The 22289-nt window shown below is 51.5% G+C and overlaps 1 protein-coding gene across 1 annotated transcript in view; it reads left to right on the top strand.

Annotated features, from left to right (window-relative positions):
• The window catches only part of LOC142246725 (uncharacterized), a 329582-nt gene that overhangs the window by 215416 nt on the left and 91877 nt on the right, over positions 1–22289 (top strand). The gene's annotated exons all lie outside the window — the stretch shown is intronic.

The following is a 22289-nucleotide window of genomic DNA, read 5'->3' as shown; positions in this document are numbered from 1 at the left end:
AAATGTGGTTGCAGCAAACACAGGTACACGCGTCACCACTGATGATGCTGAATTGAATAGCATGTTAGTACGCCCCTGTGGGCCCTTGTGGGCATACTAACATGCTAAGAAGGCAGACTACTCAGGGGATATAACGCCCATGGGACTAGTCCCCGTGGTCATTAGCATAAGATAAAGATTTTTAGAAATACTTTTTCTAAAGATCTCTTTATCTATGCTAGTGTACACAAGGACAGTTTTAGGCGGGCTTTGCACGTTGCGACATCGCAAGCCGATGCTGCGATGTCGCACGCGATAGTCCCCACCCCCGTCGCAGGTGCGATATCGTGTGATAGCTGGCGTAGCGAAAATTATCGCTACGCCAGCTTCACGTGCACTCACCCGCCCTGCGACCGTCGCTCTGGCCGGCGACCCGCCTCCTTCCTGAGGGGGCGGGTCGTACGGCGTTATAGCGACGTCACACGGCAGGCGGCCAATAGCGGCGGAGGGGCGGAGATGAGCAGGATGTAAACATCCCGCCTACCTCCTTCTTTCCGCATATCCTACGGAAGCCGCAGTGACGCCGATAGGAGATGTTCCTCGCTCCTGCGACTTCACACACAGCGATGTGTGCTGCTGCAGGAACGAGGAACAACATCAGACCGTCGCGTCAGCGTAATTATGGATTACGCCGACGCTGCACCGATGATACGATTACGACGATTTTGTGCTCGTTAATCGTATCATCTAGGCTTTACACAGTACGATGTCGCATGCGATGCCGGATGTGCGTCACTTTCAATTTGACCCTACCGACATCGCACCTGCGATGTCGTAGTGTGCAAAGCCCGCCTTAGGCAGGAATTAGCAATATGCACCCAGAACTGCTCGTGGTTCTGGGTGCTTATTGCACCTGACAGGTTCCCTTTAACAACTACCTGTTAGATCACTGCAGCATATATGTGAAACTTAACCCTTTCACTGCTAGAAGAAATTTTAATATGCTCCAACTCAGGGTAAACGACGAGCAGACACAGGAGGGGATCTGCGATCAACAACACACAGTGACCTTCTGATCCCAGATCCCCCCTGAGATCACATCAGGCTGTGACACACTCATGACATAGTCACAGCCAGTAGTAGATTATAAGAGAAAGCAGAAAATTCCCTGGGTTTATCCAGCCTTATGTGTGCTGCAATGCCATTGCTTACTTATACACGAACATATGGCTCCTCCACCCCTGCACTGTGCAACTTGAGGTAGTCACCGAGGCGGTGCAAGGAGCTGTAAGGCTATGTGCCCACGTTTCGTTCTATTACGTAGCGTGTAAGTCACTGCATATGCGTCTCAGAATGCAGCCGAAATTCTGTATTCTGAGATGCAGTGTAACTGCAGAATTCCTGCAGAATTCATGCGTTCTGGATGCTTGCTCTGACATGGGAAAAGCATCCAGAACGCACATTTTTCACAGTGTGGTCCCACTCGCCTCTGCTGCATCCCCATAGACTTACAGCAGAGCCGAGTGGGACCGCACTGTCAAGAAGAACATGGCTGGCTGAGAGACTGTGCAGCGCGATCAGAATGAACTCAGATGAACTTCACCCGACTTCACTGTGATCGCGCGGCTGTCTGTGTGCCGCGGCTTGATTTGCAATCACAGGTGAAGAATTCCCCGGAGACCGCAAATCTCCTGAGTGAATGAAGTGAGCCGCGCGATCACCAGTGCCATCACTCAGGTTACCCGCGGCCAGCTCGAGTGATGTCTCCGCTGACCGTTCGAATCACTTCAGTTGCTGCGTGGAGCTGACAGGAGCGGCGGTGTTCTACGGCCGCTCCTGTCAGCTTCATGTAGCAGAGCTGGATGCGTCATGGGACCTCGTGAGGATTACGCCGGACCTGGAGGGGTGTTTGGGGATTTTAATAAAGTGGTGAAAGAGGGTGTTTTTTTGTCTTTTATTTCAAATAAAGGATTTTTTTGGGTGTATGTGTTTATTTACTTTCACTTACAGGTTAATTATTGGGGGATGTCTCATAGACGCCTGTAATGATTAACGTAGGACTTAGTGGCAGGTATGGGCTGCCATTAACTCCTTATTACCCAGATTGCCAACGCACCAGGGCAATTCTGGATGAGCCGGGTAGAGTCCCGGGACTCTAATCGATGCGGCAATTCCGGGCGGCTGCTGGCTGATATTTTTAGGCTGGAGGGCTTCCTATAACGTGGGTCTCCCCATCCTGAGAATACCAGCCTTCAGCCATGTGGCTTTATCTTGGCTGGTATCAAAATTGTGGGGGACCGCACACCGTTTTTTTTTAAATTTATTTATTTTACTGTGTCATGTAAAACTGTTGAAGGATCCTCACCCCCCTCCTCTTTGCCATCAGCCACAGATCGTCATGACTATTATCTGATCGGCCTGAAAGTCTAGGTATTTATGGCTTTGGGCGATGGTAGAGCTAAGCCAAGGGATGCAGAGAAAGACAATCCTTTGTGCTGTTGGAGGGAAAAACTCCTAAAACAGTTTTCAAGCGCTACGTTAATGCTAGAAAAATGAAAAACATATTGTCAAAATCCCTGTGGAGTGCTGAACCCAGTGCACCGTTTCACTTGACAAGGAGATCGCCGGTATCAGGACAAATTAGTATTGGCCAGTAAAATCGTGCTAGATGCGTTGTTTGGTATCTATATAAATGTAAAATCGAGATATAAAATATGACGCTAATATCTTTTACCTGAGTGGCCCAGGGGCAAAGCTATGTGGAAAGCTAGAATTAAGGAACCTTTGGACACTGTAAAATGAGGTCACAGAGAAGGGGGGTTACCTAAGGCATAAAAGCGACAGCTCCTTTCTGGGGGAGTCGGTCAGTACTGGAGGGCATCAGTAAGGGTGATGCTGGCCGATTTATACCATCTTCTTCTCTTGGAGTCCCTCCACTCCCTAACTTTGGGCGTCACTTCTATGGCACGAGTTTAGTAAGTTTCACGTTTATACCCTTTATCTTTATGTAACTGTCTATACTGTATTTGTATTGTTCCCTTTTGTAAATTCTTGTATATTTTTTAAACACTGCATATTTTCGGATTAAATATATAAAATTTAATAGTTTCTTTCCTCATGCTTTATATACGAATCCAAAATCTTGAAGGGCCTTATGCTATCTGTAACGGGTCCTCAGCTATCCCGAAAAGCTGGGTGGTGGCAGCATAATTATTATTGCATAGAATTATTGGAGTGCTATCATTAATCGTACCGAGGTATATATATATATATTCCATTAGCGGGAATCGGTGATATATACATTTACCCTTGCTGTGAGACCTCCAATATTTGGCATTATCAGCTCAGCAGCCTTATCTTATGCATTGTCCTGCAGTACCAAAAGTGTCCTGCAGACAAGGGGGGCGCTAGAGAGTAGTCATATTTGTGACAAATCAGCGAACAGCTGCGGGATATCTGAGTGACTCCCCCGGCTGTTCATGACAAATTGGTGGCAAGCAGTGGGATATAGAGCATTAGTGATCTGGTTTGAGCAATCATCCCTTTCACTAAAAACTTGCAAAAGTTTTGAGGATCGAACTCAGTGTTTAAATATACCTGGACCAATACTGTACATGTAGCAGTTACCCCTCCCTTCGCTCTTGTTTTTCTATCCTATCTTTTATTTGGCAATTATGGCTGCATTGACCGAAGCCTGGTACAGCCAGTTGACGAAGGAGACTCGGATTGCCATCTGCACGACCAGAGAGATTGATGTCAATGGCAAAAACAAGCCAGACCTCATTAAAGAACTGTTACAATGGGACGCAAAGCAAGTCCGTTCCCCCAGTGCTGATGACGGGGAGACCAGCCAAGCCCTGGATGATACTGCGACCAGGGCCTCTTCTGCAGCTTGAAGCCAGAGCAGCGACCGGGGCAGCATGGACTCCTACCTGCAGACGGCCCTACAGCAACTCGCTGCAGGTGACCGGGAGGGACGGCTGAAGCACATTCAGCAATTTCAGGAGAGAGCCGAGTGCCAGGCCCAGGCTGAGAGAGCCGAGCGCCAGGCCCAGGCTGAGAGGGCCGAGCGAGAGGCTGAGAGGGCCGAGCGCCAAGCCCAGAGAGACCATGAATTGAAGGTCATCCATGCCCAGCAGCAGACACCTTCCTCACTGAACGGTGAGTCCAATAATGCCAGCAGCTTTAAGCCCCGACCGGAGCACTTTCCTGTGATGGAAAAGGACGGGGATTTGGACACCTTTCTGAGGGGATTTGAAAAGACTTGCTTGCAGTACCAGTTGTCCCCAGCACAATAGGCACGATACTTAACCCCAGGGCTGCGAGGCAAGGCCCTGGACGCGTTTGCCAGTCTCCCTCAAGAGCAGAGTGGAGACTATGAGGCCATAAAGCAAGCCCTAATACGGAAGTATCAGCTGACTCCAGAGGTGTACCTTAAAAAAATTCTGGACCCTCCAGTGCGGACCTCATGACAGCTACAGTGATTTGGTGGGTGGGCTGCAAACCACCTTTGACCAGTGGATCCAAGGACTGTCCATTACAACCTCTGAGGAGCTAAGGGACCTAATGGTGAAGGACCAACTCCTACATCTTTGTCCTGTGGCGGTTCGACAGTTTGTTATGGACCGAGAGCCCAAGGAGGCCTCAAAAGCAGTCCAGATTGTCGACACCTATGAGGCCAACCGTGCATCAGGGGTGCGGAAGCCGTCCACCGCCAGCTGGAAAGGGGGTAAGATGACAACTACGACCACCCCTGCCCCTACCAGCCGACCTCCCGTAGGTCCTGTGTCATCCACCAGTGCCTGGCCCACCTCTGACACTTGCAGGTGTTTTTCCTGCAACCAACCTGGACACCTCAGCTCCGCTTGCCCAGAGAGGCAGAAGAGGAACCCCACATCCAAGGGCCTAGTGCAACTGTCCTTTTGGTGGGGGAGGCGGTGGTAGGGCCTGCGAAAACCTACACTCCGTCACCGTGGGCGGAACCCCCACTGCGAGGCTCAAGGATACTGGGGCCGACCGAACACGGATCCGCCCCGAACTGGTGCCTCCTGAAAACTTTATCCCGGGAAAACTCCTGACTGTCACTGGGGCTGGGGGTGTTCGCCAATCCTTCCCAATGGCCCGGGTTTTCCTCGACTGGGGTGCTGGGAGAAGGTGGAGGGAAGTGGGGGTGTCCGAACATCTACCAACCAATGTTTTATTGGGGACTGATCTGGGAAGATTGGTTGCACAATTTCTCCCTGATGACCCTCTCCAATCCGATAAGTCATGTGATACAAATGTTGTTAAGTCATGTGATGCAAGCGCTGTTAAGTCATGTGACCCGAATGTGGATATCCAGAATGTGATTACAAATGTTGTGCATGGTAATAAAGTGGAGGTTTGTGCAGGGGAACTCAGCCATGCCACACTGCAGGGTGACATGGCTGAGGACGACCCCAAGGTAGCAAGTGTCTGTGCTGACAGAGATGGAGGCAGACATGAGAACCACGAGGAAAGTGGTGAAATGCAGCTGACCAGTGTCACAGCGGACAGTGACACAGCCGGTGGTAACTGCCCCAGGATTGGCACTCCTCCTAAGGTACTATGGGATGAGGAGCAAGTAGCACCCAGAGCCGGTCAGGCTGATGGGGAAGAATTATCCCCCGGGAAGACAGCCTTCATCAGTGCTGTCACCTGCAGTCAGAGTGCCCAGAACGCAAATTAAACCTTGCCTTCTGACACCTCTTCACCCAGAGGGATAACAGAACTGGTCACTGACCCAGAGCAGGTCCCAGAGGGTCCCGGTGAGGTTGGAACCTTAACGTCACTTTTGGCTGCCTCTAGCCAAGAGTTCCAGGTGGCTCTACGAACTGATGCCAGTCTAGAGACGTTAAGGGACCTCGCAGAGAAGCCTTCCTCCGAGACCGATGAGAGGATATTCTGGGACCAGGAAAGGTTGTACCGGGAGACTGGTCCCTGTAACCCCCAACAGGAGTGGCTGAAGGAAAGACAGCTGGTGGTGCCTCACCGCTTCAGGAGTGAGTTGCTGCGGATTGCCCATGAGATCCCACTCGCCGGACACTTGGGGGTCAGTAAAACCAAGGCCCGGCTGTCTCACCACTTCTATTGGCCCAAAATGGGGACAGATGTTGCCAATTACTGCACTCCTGTATCATATGTCAAAGAGTGCGAAAGTCAGGGCCTGCTCCCAAAGCTCCTCTGATCTCTTTGCCGGTGATAGAGGAGCCTTTCCAGAGGGTCGCTGTGGACATTGTCGGGCCTCTGGCCGTCCCCAGCAGCTCTGGAAAACGTTTCATCCTTACTGTAGTAGACTATGCTACCCGGTATCCGGAGGCAGTGGCTCTGTCCTCAGTTAGGGCCGATAAGGTGGCAGATGCCCTCCTGGCCATATTCTCCCGAGTAGGATTTCCCAGGGAGATGCTTACCGACCAGGGGACTCAGTTCATGTCTCGTCTAATGGAGGCTCTCTAAGAAAATGCAGGTGCAGCATCTGGTATCAAGCGCCTATCACCCACAGACCAATGGTTTATGTGAGCGATTTAATGGTACCCTTAAGCAGATGCTTAAGATGCTGGTTGAGTCACATGGACGCGACTGGGAGAGGTATCTCTCACACCTGCTGTTTGCCTACAGAGAGGTACCACAGGCCTTAACGGGGTTTTCCCCTTTCGAGCTCCTGTATGGCAGACGAGTCCGAGGGCCTCTTGGTCTGGTAAGGGAATCCTGGGAAGAGGAACTGAACTCCCCAGAAGTGTCCGTTGTGGAGTATGTCATTCAGCTCCGTGACAAAATGCAGTCAATGACGCGGCTGGTGCATGTGAATATGGTGCAAGCCCAGGCCAGCTAGAAGCTATGGTACGACCAACACGCTCAAGAGTGGGTGTACGAAGTGGGTCAGAAGGTGTGAGTCCTAGTCCCTATGACCCAAAACAAGCTTCAGTCGGCCTGGGAGGGTCCATACCTTTTGCATCAGCGCCTCAATGACGTAAACTACGTGGTTACCATCGACCATGCCAGGAAGAGGCAAAAGGTCTTCCATGTCAACATGATGAAAGCTCATCATGAAAGGGAAACCTTCGCCCTTCCTGTGTGTAGCCTTCCTGAGGAAGGCGAAAGCGAAGTCTTGGTGGACTTGGTCGCCTCGGCCCGGGATGGAGGGTCTATCGAGGAGGCGGCATTCAACCCACAGCTATCCATGGACCAAAGGTCCCAGCTGCGGGAGGTAATCTGGCCCTACCTGATGACCTTCACGAATGTCCCAGGGAAGACATCCCTAGCCACCCACCAGGTGGACACAGGGAGTCATTCCCCTGTTCGTCAACCCCCATACCGTGTCTCCCTAGAGGTACAAAAGGACATAAAAGGGAGATCGATGAAATGCTAGTCCTGAGATTGATCCAGAGGTCCAAACGTGCATGGGCCTAGCCTGTAGTTTTGGTTCCAAAAAAGGACCGGACAACCCGGTTTTGTGTGGACTACAGGAGGCTATATGCAATCACAGCACCCGATGTGTACCCAATGCCACGCATCGATGAGCTACTAGATTACTTAGCCGGGGCCCTGACAATCATGGACCTGAGTCGATGGTACTGGCAGATTCCTATGTCCATGTCCAAGGAAGCACAAGAAAGGTCCACATACATCACCCCATTCGCGCTGTACGAATCCCTCGTCATGCCCTTTGGCATGAGAAATGCTCCTGCCACTTTCCAGCGATTGGTCAACCAACTGCTTGAGGGACTAGGAGGGTTTGCAGTCGCTTACCTGGATGGCATTGCCATCTTTAGTCCCACTTGGGAGGAACACCTGGGGCACCTGGAGCAGGTGCTCAGGCGGATCCAAAGCGCTGGTCTGACTATAAAGCAAGGGAAGTGTCAGATCGGCATGACAGAGGTACAGTACCTCGGACGCCGAGTGGGTGGTGGGACCCTGAAACCAGAGCCAGGGAAGGTTGATGCCATCACCTCCTGGCCTACCCCCAAGTCAAAGAAGCAGGTGATGTCCTTCTTGGGTACGGCAGGGTACTATAGGAAGTTCGTTCCTAACTATAGTGCTCTTACTTAGCCGTTGATGGACCTCACCAAAAAGAAGCTACCGCAAGTAGTCCCCTGGACAGTTGACTGTGAACGGTCCTTCAGAGCACTGAAAGCTGCCCTCGCCAGTTCCCCAATCTTACAAGCCCCAGACTTCACCCGACGGTTCATAGTTCAGACAGATGCCAGTGCATTTGGCCTGGGTGCAGTACTCAGCCAGGTAAATGGGGAGGGAGAAGAGCATCCGGTGTTTCTCAGCCGCAAGCTCTTAGCCTGGGAAGTGTCCTACGCCACTGTGGAGAAGGAGTGCATCGCTATAGTGTGGGCCCTGCGGAAACTGCAGGCCTACCTATATGGGCGCAACTTCACCATCGTAACAGACCACAACCCTCTCAGCTGGCTACACCGGGTTGCTGGCGACAATGGTAAGCTACTGCGGTGGAGCTTGGCACTACAGCAGTATGATTTTACCATTCAACACAAGAAGGGTGTTGAGCATGGCAACGCCGATTGTTTGTCCCGGCAGGGGGATGCCAGCGAGGTAGGCTTAGGAGACGATCGGCAAATCAATATCCCACGCTACCTCAAAAAGGGGGAGGTGTCATGTAAAACTGTTGAAGGATCCTCACCCCCCTCCTCTTTTCCATCAGCCACAGATCGTCATGATGATTATCTGATCGGTCAGAAAGTCTAGGTATTTATGGCTTTGGGTGATGGTATAGCTAAGCCAAGGGATGCAGGGAAAGACAATCCTTTGTGCTGTTGGAGGGAAAAACTCCTAAAACAGTTTTCAAGCGCTACGTAAATGCTAGAAAATGAAAAACATATTGCCAGAATCCCTGTGGAGTGCTGAACCCAGCGCACCGTTTTGCTTGACGGGGAGATCGCCGGTATCACGACAAATTAGTATTGGCCAGTAAAATCGTGCTAGATGCGTTGTGTTTGGTATCTATGTAAATGTAAAATCGAGATATAAAATATGATGCTGAGTGGCCCAGGGGCAAAGATATGGGGAAAGCTAGAATTAAGGAACCTTTGGGACAATCTCGGCACAGCCCACAAGAGACTGTAAAATGAAGTAACAGAGAAGTGGGGTTACCTAAGGCATAAAAGCGACAGCTCGTTTCTGAGGGAGTCAGTCAGTACTGGACGGCATCAGTAAGGGTGATGCTGGCCGATTATACCATCTTCTTCTCTTGGAGTCCCTCCACTCCCTAACTTTGGACGTCACTTCTATGGCACGAGTTTAGTAAGTTTCACGTTTATACCCTTTATTTTTATGTAACTGTCTATACTGTAATTGTATTGTTTCCCTTTTGTAAAATCTTGTATATTTTTTAAACACTGCCTATTTTCGGATTAAATATATAAAATTTAATAGTTTCTTTCCTCATGCTTTATATACGAATCCAAAATCCTGAAGGGCCTTATGCTATCTGAAACAGGTCCCCAGCTATCCTGAAAAGCTGGGTGGTGGCAGCGTAATTATTATTGCATAGAATTATTGGAGTGCTATCATTAAGGGTACCGTATATGTGTGTGTGTGTATATATATATATATATATATATATATATATATATATATATAATTCCATTAGCGGGAATCGGTGATATATACATTTATAATACCTAAAATATAACTTTTAATAGTTCCTCTAAAAATAGGGAAGGATCACCTTGCCTATGCATAAAAAATCAATTCAGGGATTAAATCAATTGCTAAAAATCCTCCAGATTACTAGGAGAGACCAGCAAACCCTGTGAAAATGCAAAAACACCTCAATAACGATTGGTGTTGGCAGATATAAACATATATTCGACTGAGATGGTCAAGATTATTCACACAACTGCTCATTCAAACTCTGTTCACAATAACGGCAGTGGTGTTATTCACAACCAATAGTATCCTCCAGTTGCTAATAGGAGGTAGTTTTTATAAGTGACCTTATTCTCCACACACATTTGGTCACATCACATCCGGTTAGAACAGATAAACAATATCCAGGGATGCAGAAATTCAAGTTGTTAACCTGATATTGTCTAAAAGGGAACAATCTCACCCAATTCCTGGTGTCTTGTTTCCCAATGGTCAGTGTGTCCTCATATCCGGTGTAGTCCAAAAGACCCTCATCAAACAGGTCTAGGACCCCTTATGAATGGACTCACTGTCCTCTCCCAGAGTCTCCTTCTCCCTTCTCCCGACGCGTTTCTTATACACCATTCATCAGGGGAGCATTAAGGAGTAAACCTATACTGGGTTAATCTAAAATAAATGAGAACATGGGAAGAGTAAGAGGGGTTCTCAATTGCAGCCCCCAAACATGAACCTCATACTACGTAGAGGAAACAGAGAAATGAGCGACTTACCAGACGGTGACAGCGCCAATCCTATAAGCTGTACACCGCCGCCCAGTAAAAGCACCTTTTTAAATAATCGCCACTCTCCTGCCGGCGTCTGACGTCACATCCGTGATCGCGCCCACCACCTCCGCCCGGTGGAGCGCATCTGTGGAACGCACGTCCCACAGGAAGTGACGTCGGACAACATCCGGCGCGCTCCTTGTACTACCATAATGATACAAGAGTGGGGCGTAACAACGCCCAGCGGCCCGCCCCCTCAACTGATCGGAACGGCGCAACCAATACTGTACTACCGCGCATGCGCCTAGTCCGTGATCCGGACTTTCCTAACCTTAGGAGGATAAATGTATTGACAAAAACGCACAATACTCAAAACGGGCGATAACCGCTAAAAATACCAGATGACATGACCATGTTTCAAAAATACATACAAACAAAAAAATGAGATTAGATATCAGAGCAGAGGCAAAAACTCAGAATTAGAAAAAAGCGGATTAAAGGACATTAAATCTTACAAATAGTTACTGAAGGTTAACAGAGGACAGTACAAGGCCATGAGAGAAGCACTGGAGGATGGCATCAGCTACAGTATTGCAGGGATAAGGGGATGGAAAGAAGCAGGTTGGAATTAAATGTTGGCAAATTTATATCAGAAAAACCACAGATCACCTTTAGACGAGCCAGGTCACTACAAGACAGGTTGACCCACAGTCACTTTGTGGACAATAGCGGCACGGGGTACGACTGGCTCAGAAATGGTCCTAAGGGATGCTTTCGTTGTAGTGGGTGTGTGGCATGCAGTATGGTAAAGGTAGGAAAGAAATTTTGGAGTACCAACACAGGGAAGGAATATGACATTCGTTGCTTTGTCAATTGTCGCACTAAGGGTGTCATATACAAGGTTACATGTTCTTGTGGACTAGAATACATAGGGAAGACCAGGAGAGAATTTAGAAGGGTGGGAGAACACCTGAGAGACATAAGAGTTGGGAATGATACCCCATTGGCAAAACATCTGAACACTTTTCATGGGGGTTATATTGATCAAATCACCTTCCAAGGCATTGATGTGATTGTTCCGCTGAAGCGGGGAGGTGATTGGGATAAAAAAATCCTCCAGAAAGAGTGTAGGTGGATTTTCCGACTAAAATCAGTCCATCCTCTTGGTCTCAATGAATGTATTTCCTATGCACCCTTTTTGTAAGTGGAGTCTATAGTGACAGATAGGAGGGAAAGCCATCGGACGAGTGGGGGCGCCAATCACCGACTTTTTAGGGTGCCAACCCCCGCAGTAAGGTAGGGCCAGAACCATCAGATTAGCCTAGTTGGTGATGGAATTGTTAGCTCTTTCTCCACTGTCTTTCTATTCCTTTTAATTCCAACCTGCTTCTTTCCATCCCCTTATCCCTGCAATAATGTAGCTGATGCCATCCTCCAGTGCTTCTCTCATGGCCTTGTACTGTCCTCTGTTAACCTTCAGTAACTATTTGTAAGATTTAATGTCCTTTAATCCGCTTTTTTCTAATTCTGAGTTTTTGCCTCTGCTCTGATATCTAATCTCATTTTTTTGTTTGTATGTATTTTTGAAACATGGTCATGTCATCTGGTATTTTTAGCGGTTATCACCCGTTTTGAGTATTGTGCGTTTTTGTCAATACATTTATCCTCCTAAGGTTAGGAAAGTCCGGATCACGGACTAGGCGCATGCGCGGTAGTACAGTATTGGTTGCGCCGTTCCGATCAGTTGAGGGGGCGGGCCGCTGGGCGTTGTTACGCCCCACTCTTGTATCACTATGGTAGTACAAGGAGCGCGCCGGATGTTGTCCGACGTCACTTCCTGTGGGACGTGCGCTCCACAGATGCGCTCCACCGGGCGGAAGTGGTGGGCGCGATCACGGATGTGACGTCAGACGCCGGCAGGAGAGTGGCGATTATTTAAAAAGGTGCTTTTACTGGGCGGCGGTGTACAGCTTATAGGATTGGCGCTGTCACCGTCTGGTAAGTCGCTCATTTATCTGTTTCCTCTACGTAGTATGAGGTTCATGTTTGGGGGCTGCAATTGAGAACCCCTCTTACTCTTCCCATGTTCTCATTTATTTTAGATTAACCCAGTATAGATTTACTCCTTAATGCTCCCCTGATGAATGGTGTATAAGAAACGCGTCGGAAGAAGGGAGAAGGAGACTCTGGGAGAGGACAGTGAGTCCATTCATAAGGGGTCCTAGACCTGTTTGATGAGGGTCTTTTGGACTACGCCGGATATGAGGACACACTGACCATTGGGAAACAAGACACCAGGAATTGGGTGAGATTGTTCCCTTTTAGACAATATCAGGTTAACAACTTGAATTTCTGCATCCCTGGATATTGTTTATCTGTTCTAACCGGATGTGATGTGACCAAATGTGTGTGGAGAATAAGGTCACTTATAAAAACTACCTCCTATTAGCAACTGGAGGATACTATTGGTTGTGAATAACACCACTGCCGTTATTGTGAACAGAGTTTGAATGAGCAGTTGTGTGAATAATCTTGACCATCTCGGTTGAATATATGTTTATATTTGCCAACACCAATCGTTATTGAGGTGTTTTTGCATTTTCACAGGGTTTGCTGGTCTCTCCTAGTAATCTGGAGGATTTTTAGCAATTGATTTAATCCCTGAATTGATTTTTTATGCATAGGCAAGGTGATCCTTCCCTATTTTTAGAGGAACTATTAAAAGTTATATTTTAGGTATTATTGCTGTATTTCAGGTCCTTATAATTTATATACCATACCAGTGGCTGCATTATATATATATTTACCCTTGCTGTGAGACCTCCAATATTTGGCATTATCAGCTCAGCAGCCTCATCTTTTATGCATTGTCCTGCAGTACCAAAAGTGGCCTGCAGACAAGGGGGGCGCTAGAAAGTAGTCGTGTTTGTGACAAATCAGCGAACAGCTGCGGGATATCTGAGTGCTTCCCCCGGCTGTTCATGACATACTGCACTCAGGGCTGTATTTTGCCTTCGTGCTGCCCTAGGCACTTTAAGTGGTCGCGCCCCTTAGTGACAACGTAAAACTGAGTTTTTGCACACGACATCTGTTTAAGGCAGATCTACTTTGTAAAACACTTGAAAAAGTATCAATGAGAAACGAAGGGCACTAACCCCCCCAATAGGGATCACCACAGGCACATCAAAACATAGCATGAGTATAAAATATTCCCACCAAACCGTCCCCACTTATATACTGTGACTGTCACACTGCCCCTAATAAACTACACACTGCCCTCCCTTATAAATTATACCCACCACACCTTCCTCAATTATGAAATATGATCTGCACATTGTCCTCACATCATGCTGCCCCCTCCTCACAATGTCCCATGCATGCTGCCCCCTCCTCACAATGTCCCATGCATGCTGCCCCATGCATGCTGCCCCCTCCTCACAATGTCCCATGCATGCTGCCCCATGCATGCTGCCCCCTCCTCACAGTGTCCCATGCATGCTGCCCCCTCCTCACAGTGTCCCATGCATGCTGCCCCCTCCTCACAGTGTCCCATGCATGCTGCCCCCTCCTCACAGTGTCCCATGCATGCTGCCCCCTCCTCACAGTGTCCCATGCATGCTGCCCCCTCCTCACAGTGTCCCATGCATGCTGCCCCCTCCTCACAGTGTCCCATGCATGCTGCCCCCGCCTCACAGTGTCCCATGCATGCTGCCCCCTCCTCACAGTGTCCCATGCATGCTGCCCCCTCCTCACAGTGTCCCATGCATGCTGCCCCCTCCTCACAGTGTCCCATGCATGCTGCCCCCTCCTCACAGTGTCCCATGCATGCTGCCCCCTCCTCACAGTGTCCCATGCATGCTGCCCCCTCCTCACAGTGTCCCATGCATGCTGCCCCCTCCTCACAGTGTCCCATGCATGCTGCCCCCTCCTCACAATGTCCCATGCATGCTGCCCCCTCCTCAGTGTCCCATGCATGCTGCCCCCTCCTGACAGTGTCCCATGCATGCTGCCCCCTCCTCACAATGTCCCATGCATGCTGCCCCCTCCTCCCAATGTCCCATGCATGCTGCCCCCTCCTCACAGTGTCCCATGCATGCTGCCCCCTCCTCACAGTGTCCCATGCATGCTGCCCCCTCCTCACAGTGTCCCATGCATGCTGCCCCCTCCTCAGTGTCCCATGCATGCTGCCCCCTCCTCACAGTGTCCCATGCATGCTGCCCCCTCCTCACAGTGTCCCATGCATGCTGCCCCCTCCTCACAGTGTCCCATGCATGCTGCCCCCTCCTCACAGTGTCCCATGCATGCTGCCCCCTCCTCACAGTGTCCCATGCATGCTGCCCCCTCCTCAGTGTCCCATGCATGCTGCCCCCTCCTGACAGTGTCCCATGCATGCTGCCCCCTCCTGACAGTGTCCCATGCATGCTGCCCCCTCCTGACAGTGTCCCATGCATGCTGCCCCCTCCTGACAGTGTCCCATGCATGCTGCCCCCTCCTCACAATGTCCCATGCATGCTGCCCCCTCCTCACAATGTCCCATGTATGCTGCCCCCTCCTCACAATGTCCCATGCATGCTGCCCCTCTCCATGAGCTCCTAATGCTGCCTTCCTCTTTTCCATAATGACACCTCCATGCTGCCCCACTCATCATACTAAGACCACCACACTAGCGCTTATGCTGACACACACACACACACACTACCCCACTCTTGATATTGACTCCCCTACATTGTTCCACTCCATACTGAGCCCAGACATGCTGCCCCTTCTCCATAATGAGCTCCCAATGCTGCCCCCCTCTTATTCTGAGTACTTACACTCCCCCCCCATCGATATTGTCATTGTTCTATCCCTCAACCCTTGTCCTCTGTCTCTAGCATTGGCCCCTCTCTTCCATTCCCCCAGCAGCAGCCTCTCTCCCCCCGCCTCCAGCAGCAGCCTCTCCCTCAGCATCAGCCTCTCTCCCCCCAGCCTCCCCCAGCATCAGCCTCTCTCCCCCCAGCCTCCCCCAGCTTCAGCCTCTCTCCCCCCAGCATCAGCCTCCCTGCTCCCAGCTTACCCCAGCATCAGCCTCTCTCCTCCCATCCTCCCCCAGCATGAGCCTCCTCCAGCATCAGCCTCTCTCCTCCCAGCCTCCCCCAGCATGAGCCTCCTCCAGCATTAGCCTCTCTCCTCCCAGCCTCCCCCAGCATCAGCCTCCCTGCTCCCAGCTTCCCCCAGCATCAGCCTCCCTCCTCCCAGCTTCCCCCAGCATCAGCCTCCCTCCTCCCAGCCTCCCCCAGCATCAGCCTCCCTCCTCCCAGCCTCCCCCAGCATCAGCCTCCCTCCTCCCAGCATCAGCCTCCCTCCTCCCTCAGCCTCCCTCCTCCAAGTCTCCCTCAGCATCAACTTCACTCCTCCAAGCCTCACCCTCCCCCTCCCAGCCTCCCTCAGCATCAGCCTCCCTCAGCATCAGCCTCCCTCAGCATCAGCCTCCCCCAGCATCAGCCTCCCCCAGCATCAGCCTCCCCCAGCATCAGCCTCCCTCCTCCCAGGCTCCCCCAGCATTAGCTTCCCTCCTCCCAGCCTCCCCCAGCATCAGCCTCCCTCCTCCCAGCATCAGCCTCCCTCCTCCTAGCCTCCCCCAGCATCAGCCTCCCTCCTCCCAGCATCAGCCTCCCTCCTCCTAGCCTCCCCCAGCATCAGCCTCCCTCCTCCCAGCATCAGCCTCCCTCCTCCCTCAGCCTCCCTCCTCCAAGTCTCCCTCAGCATCAGCTTCCCTCCTCCAAGCCTCACCCTCCCCCTCCCAGCCTCCCCCAGCATCAGCCTCCCTCAGCATCAGCCTCCCTCAGCATCAGCCTCCCCCAGCATCAGCCTCCCTCCTCCCAGGCTCCCCCAGCATCAGCCTCCTTCCTCCCAGCCTCCCCCAGCATCAGCCTCCTACCTCCCAGCCTCCCCCAGCATCAGCCTCCCTCAGCATCAGCCTCCCTCAGCATCAGCCTCCCTCCTCCAAGCCTCACCCTCCCAGCTTCCCCCAGCATCAGCCTCCCTCCTCCCAGCATCAGCCTCCCTCCTCCTAGCCTCCCCCAGCATTAGCCTCCCTCCTCCCAGCATCAGCCTCCCTCCTCCCTCAGCCTCCCTCCTCCAAGTCTCCCTCAGCATCAGCTTCCCTCCTCCAACCCTCCTCCTCCCCGCCTCCCCCAGCATCAGCCTCCCTCAGCATCAGCCTCCCTCAGCATCAGCCTCCCTCAGCATCAGCCTCCCTCAGCATCAGCCTCTCTCCTCCCAGCCTCCCCAGCGTCTGCCTCTCTCCTCCCAGCCTCAGTCTCTCAGCCTCTCTCTCTCCCCCCCAGCCTCAGCCTCTCTCCTCCCAGCCTCAGTCTCTCAGCCTCTCTCTCTCCCCCCCAGCCTCAGCCTCTCTCTCCCCAGCCTCCCCCCCAGCCTCAGCCTCTCTCTCCCCCCAGCCTCCCTCAGCATCAGCCTCTCTCCTCTCAGCCTCTCTCTCCCCCCAGCTTCAGCCTCTCTCTCCCCCCAGCCTCAGCCTCTCTCCCCCCAGCCTCCCCCCAGCCTCAGCCTCTCTCCCCCCAGCCTCAGCCTCTCTCCCCCCAGCCTCAGCGCCTCCCTCTCCCCCCAGCCTCAGCGCCTACCTCTCCCCCAGCCTCAGCCTCTCTCTCCCCCCAGCCTCCCTCTCCCCCGGCCTCAGCCTCTCTCCCCCCAGCCTCAGCCTCTCTTCCCAGCCTCCCCCCAGCCTCAGCCTCTCTCTCTCTTCCCAGCCTCCCCCCAGCCTCAGCCTCTCTCTTCCCAGCCTCTCTCTCTTCCCAGCCTCTCTCTCTTCCCAGCCTCTCTCTCTTCCCAGCCTCTCTCTCTTCCCAGCCTCTCTCTCTTCCCAGCCTCTCTCTCTTCCCAGCCTCCCCCAGCCTCAGCCTCTCTCTTCCCAGCCTCTCTCTCTTCCCAGCCTCAGCCTCTTTCTCTTCCCAGCCTCTCTCTCTTCCCAGCCTCCCTCAGCCTCTTTCTCTACCCAGCCTCTCTCTCTTCCCAGCCTCTCTCTCCCCCAGCCTCCCCTTGCATGATTATAGTGGACAAAAAGAAACATCGCAACGATCATCAACTAACCTGTAAGGAGCCCATACATTCTAGGCTCTCCCCTCCCCCCATCGCATACAGTTAGCACAGGCATTTCTGAGTATGCAGTGCGCCCCTCCCCCATCACATACAATTAGCAGTAAGCACAGGCATTTCTGAGTATGCATGCAGTGCCCCCCTCCCCCCATCACATACAGTTAGCACAGGCATTTCTGAGTATGCAGTGCGCCCCTCCCCCATCACATAGAAATGCCTGTGCTTACTGCTAATTGTGAGTATGCATGCAGTGCACCCCTCCCCCCATCACATACAATTAGCAGTAAGCACAGGCATTTCTGAGTATGCAGTGCAGTGCACCCCTCCCCCCATCACATAGAAATGCCTGTGCTTACTGCTAATTGTGAGTATGCATGCAGTGCACCCCTCCCCCCATCACATACAGTTAGCAGTAAAGCCCCCCTTCACATATAGACAGCTTATTAGTATTACCTGCTCCGGACCCGGTGATTATCCTCCAGACGTCACACTGGTGCCTGCTGTGCCTGTGAGCTCTGCACAGGTTTGGATGTCCCAGCTCTTGGCAAGAAGCTGATTGGAGCGCGCGTGTTGTGACCCCGGAAATGCAGCTGTCGGCAGTTCCGGGTTCAATCAGCTCCCTGTGCCCGTTGCCTGCAGTGTATTTGTATCCGCTTTAAAGACGCGGATACATACAAATCAATAGAGGGGCGCCCATGCGCCCAACACAACACCCCCCTTTACCCCCGCCCCACCCCCCCCCCCCCGCGAAAAGACTGTGGATTTAGTGAGATAGGTTAAAAAAAAAAAAAAAAAAATAATAGTTTTAATTTTTTTTTTTTTTTAATTTTTTTTTTTTTTTTTTTTGCTGCTAGAAGGCGCCGCCCCCCCCCGCAGCGCGCCGCCCTAGGCACCGGACCACAGGTGCCTAGTGGTAAATACGGCCCTGACTGCACTACATAGACGCGCCCACCGACGGCTGTGATTGGTTGAAGTGAGAGATCTGTCACTCAACGTAGGGGTGTGTCTGACTGCAACCAATCATAGGCGCTGGTGGGCAGGGGAAGCAGTGAATATGAGATGGAATAATGAACGGCCGACATTTTCAAAAGCTGTAGAAGCCGCCGCAGTGTGACAGCCGTGCAGCACCGCGCCGGTGTTCGGTCAGTGATCGGTGAGTATGAGAGAGGGGGAAGAGGGATAGACCGACAGAGAGAGAGACACCGACCGATAGGGAGACAGAGAGACCGACATTGCAAACAAAACGCACAAAAGAAGTGACATGTTGCTTTTTAGAACGCAGCGTCTTGGAAGCGACCGAAACGCTGCGTTCTAAAACGTAACGTGAGGATGGAATTTGCACAATCTTCATAGATTGTGGTGGGGACGCAGGACGCATGCAGTTACGCTGCAGTGCGATACGCCGTGTAACTGCATGCAAATACGCAACGTGGGCACATAGCCTAACAGTCACTGCTCAGAGAGAGACGTCTGATACAACCCTCTACTGTCCCTGAAGGCTGAAAGAGACCGGCTGCAGGGAGAATATAACTGATGATATAACAAGTTTGAGGCTCATTAACTTTCATTTTGATGTATACTGATGGTTTTTCTGTTCTCCTATGCATTTTTATGTTATGTTGCAGAACATTTACGTAAAGGGATACGTTGCCAACAACAATAATTTTTACGCTGCTATAAAATATTCAATCATTGACAAATGTTTTATTGTTTGACATGTGATGTTTGCACTGAGCAGTGATCAGTAATCCACATTATTACAATCGATTCCCTAGGCAATCATCACATTTCTTAATGACACTTTAGACAGTTATTAATAGAACTAGATAGTGGCCCGATTCGAACGCATCGGGTATTCTTGAATATATTGTGTAGTTAATGTATGATTTTTGTTATATATATATATATATATATATATATATATGTTGTTGTGTGTAGTTGCCAAGTGTTTGTGTAGGGTGCTGTAAATGTGTTCTGGGTGTGGGGGGGATGTGAGCGGTGTTTGTGTGTTGCGTTGTGTGTGTTGCGTTGTTTGTGGAGCGCTGTATGTCTGCAGCGCTATGTGTGTGGTGCTGTGTGTGCTGTGCGGTTTGTGTGTGTGTGTGTGTGTGGTGTGTGTGTGTGTTTTGGGGGGGTGGTATGTTTTGTGCAGTGTGTGTGTTGCGCGGTGTGTGCGTATATTTGTGTGTGCCGCGTTGTTTGCGTGTTGGGTGTTGTGTGTGTGTAGGTGTCTGTGTGTGAATGTCTGTGTAGGGCGGTGTTTGTGGTTTCCAGTGGGTGTGTTGTGCGGTGCGTGCATGGCGGTGTATGTGTGTGTTTTGGGGGAGGTGTGCATCCCCATCGTGCTCCATCCCCCATGCTGCGCAATCCCCATCGTGCTCCATCCCCCATGCTGCGCACTCCCCATCGTGCAGTGGGTGTGTTGTGCGGTGCGTGTATGGCGGTGTATGTGTGTGTTTTGGGGGAGGTGTGCATCCCCATCGGGCTCCATCCCCCATGCTGCGCACTCCCCATCGTGCTCCATCCCCCATGCTGCGCACTCCCCATCGTGCTCCATCCCCCATGCTGTGCACCCCCATCGTGCTCCATCCCCCATGCTGCGCATTCCCCATCGTGCTCCATCCCCCATGCTGCGCACTCCCCATCGTACTCCATCCCCCATGCTGCGCACCCCTCAGAGAGGATGATAATAGGAGGACTATAATAAGAGTATAATAGGAGGAGTAGTCCTGGAAGTGAGGAGTACAATAGGAGGAGTAGTCCTGGGGGGAGAGGAGTACAATAGGAGTAGTTCTGGGGGGAGAGGAGTATAATAGGAGGAGTAGTCCTGAGGGGAGAGGAGTATAATAGGAGGAGTAGTCCTGGGGGAGAGGAGTATAATAGGAGGAGTAGTCCTGGGGGGAGAGAAGTATAATAGGAGGAGTAGTCCTAGGGAGAGAGGAGTACAATAGGAGGAGTAGTCCTGGGAGGAGAGGAGTACAATAGGAGTAGTCCTGAGGGGAGAGGAGTACAATAGGAGTAGTCCTGGGGGGATAGGAGTATAATAGGAGGAGTAGTCCTGGGGGGATAGTAGTATAATAGGAGGAGTAGTCCTGGGGGGATAGGAGTATAATAGGAGTAGTAGTCCTGGGGGGAGAGGAGTATAATAGGAGGAGTAGTCCTGGGGGAGAGGAGTATAATAGGAGGAGTAGTCCTGGGGGGAGAGAAGTATAATAGGAGGAGTAGTCCTAGGGAGAGAGGAGTACAATAGGAGGAGTAGTCCTGGGAGGAGAGGAGTACAATAGGAGTAGTCCTGGGGGAGTGGAGTATATTAGGAGGAGTAGTCCTGGGGGGAGGGGAGTATAATAGGAGTAGTAGTCCTGGGGGGATAGGAGTATAATAGGAGGAGTAGTCCTGGGGGGAGAGGAGTATAATAGGAGGAGTAGTCCTGGGGGGAGAGGAGTATATTAGGAGGAGTAGTCCTGGGGGGAGAGGAGTATAATAGGAGGAGTAGTCCTGGGGGGAGAGGAGTATAATAGGAGGAGTAGTCCTGGGGGATAGTAGTATAATAGGAGGAGTAGTCCTGGGGGGATAGGAGTATAATAGGAGTAGTAGTCCTGGGGGGAGAGGAGTATAATAGGAGGAGTAGTCCTGGGGGGAGAGGAATATAATAGGAGTCGTTCTGGGGGAGAGGAGTATAATAGGAGTAGTAGTCCTGGGGGAGAGGAGTATAATAGGAGGAGTAGTCCTGGGGGGAGAGGAGTATAATAGGAGGAGTAGTCCTGGGGGGAGAGGAGTACAATAGGAGTAGTCCTGGGGGGAGTGGAGTATATTAGGAGGAGTAGTCCTGGGGGGAGAGGAGTATAATAGGAGGAGTAGTCCTAGGGAGAGAGGAGTACAATAGGAGGAGTAGTCCTGGGAGGAGAGGAGTACAATAGGAGTAGTCCTGGGGGAGTGGAGTATATTAGGAGGAGTAGTCCTGGGGGGAGGGGAGTATAATAGGAGTAGTAGTCCTGGGGGGATAGGAGTATAATAGGAAGAGTAGTCCTGGGGGGAGAGGAGTATAATAGGAGGAGTAGTCCTGGGGGGAGAGGAGTATATTAGGAGGAGTAGTCCTGGGGGGAGAGGAGTATAATAGGAGTAGTAGTTCTGGGGGGAGAGGAGTATAATAGGAGGAGTAGTCCTGGGGGGAGAGAAGTATAATAGGAGTAGTCCTGGGGGGAGAGGAGTATAATAGGAGGAGTAGTCCTGGGGGGATAGTAGTATAATAGGAGGAGTAGTCCTGGGGGGATAGGAGTATAATAGGAGTAGTAGTCCTGGGGGGAGAGGAGTATAATAGGAGGAGTAGTCCTGGGGGGAGAGGAGTATAATAGGAGTCGTTCTGGGGGAGAGGAGTATAATAGGAGGAGTAGTCCTGGGGGAGAGGCGTATAATAGGAGGAGTAGTCCTGGGGGGAGAGGAGTATAATAGGAGGAGTAGTCCTGGGGGGAGAGGAGTATAATAGGAGGAGTAGTCCTGGGGGGAGAGGAGTATAATAGGAGGAGTAGTCCTGGGGGGAGAGGAGTATAATAGGAGGAGTAGTCCTGGGGGGAGAGGAGTATAATAGGAGGAGTAGTCCTGGGGGGAGAGGAGTATAATAGGAGTCGTCCTGGGGGAGAGGAGTATAATAGGAGGAGTCGTCCTGGGGAGAGAAGAGGAGTATAATAGGGGGAGTAGTCCTGGGGGGAGAAGAGGATAATAGGGGGAGTAGTCCTGGGGGGAGGTGTCTGATAGGTGGATTAGTCCTGGGGGGAGGTGTCTAGGTGCCCAATGTGTGCAGGGGGCGGGGCCAATCGGGCA

This window comes from Anomaloglossus baeobatrachus, chromosome 7 (genome assembly GCF_048569485.1).
Source record: "Anomaloglossus baeobatrachus isolate aAnoBae1 chromosome 7, aAnoBae1.hap1, whole genome shotgun sequence".
Taxonomy (NCBI): Eukaryota; Metazoa; Chordata; class Amphibia; order Anura; family Aromobatidae; genus Anomaloglossus; species Anomaloglossus baeobatrachus.
Note: the sequence above shows the minus strand (reverse complement) of the source record. Positions and strands in the feature narration are given on the sequence as shown.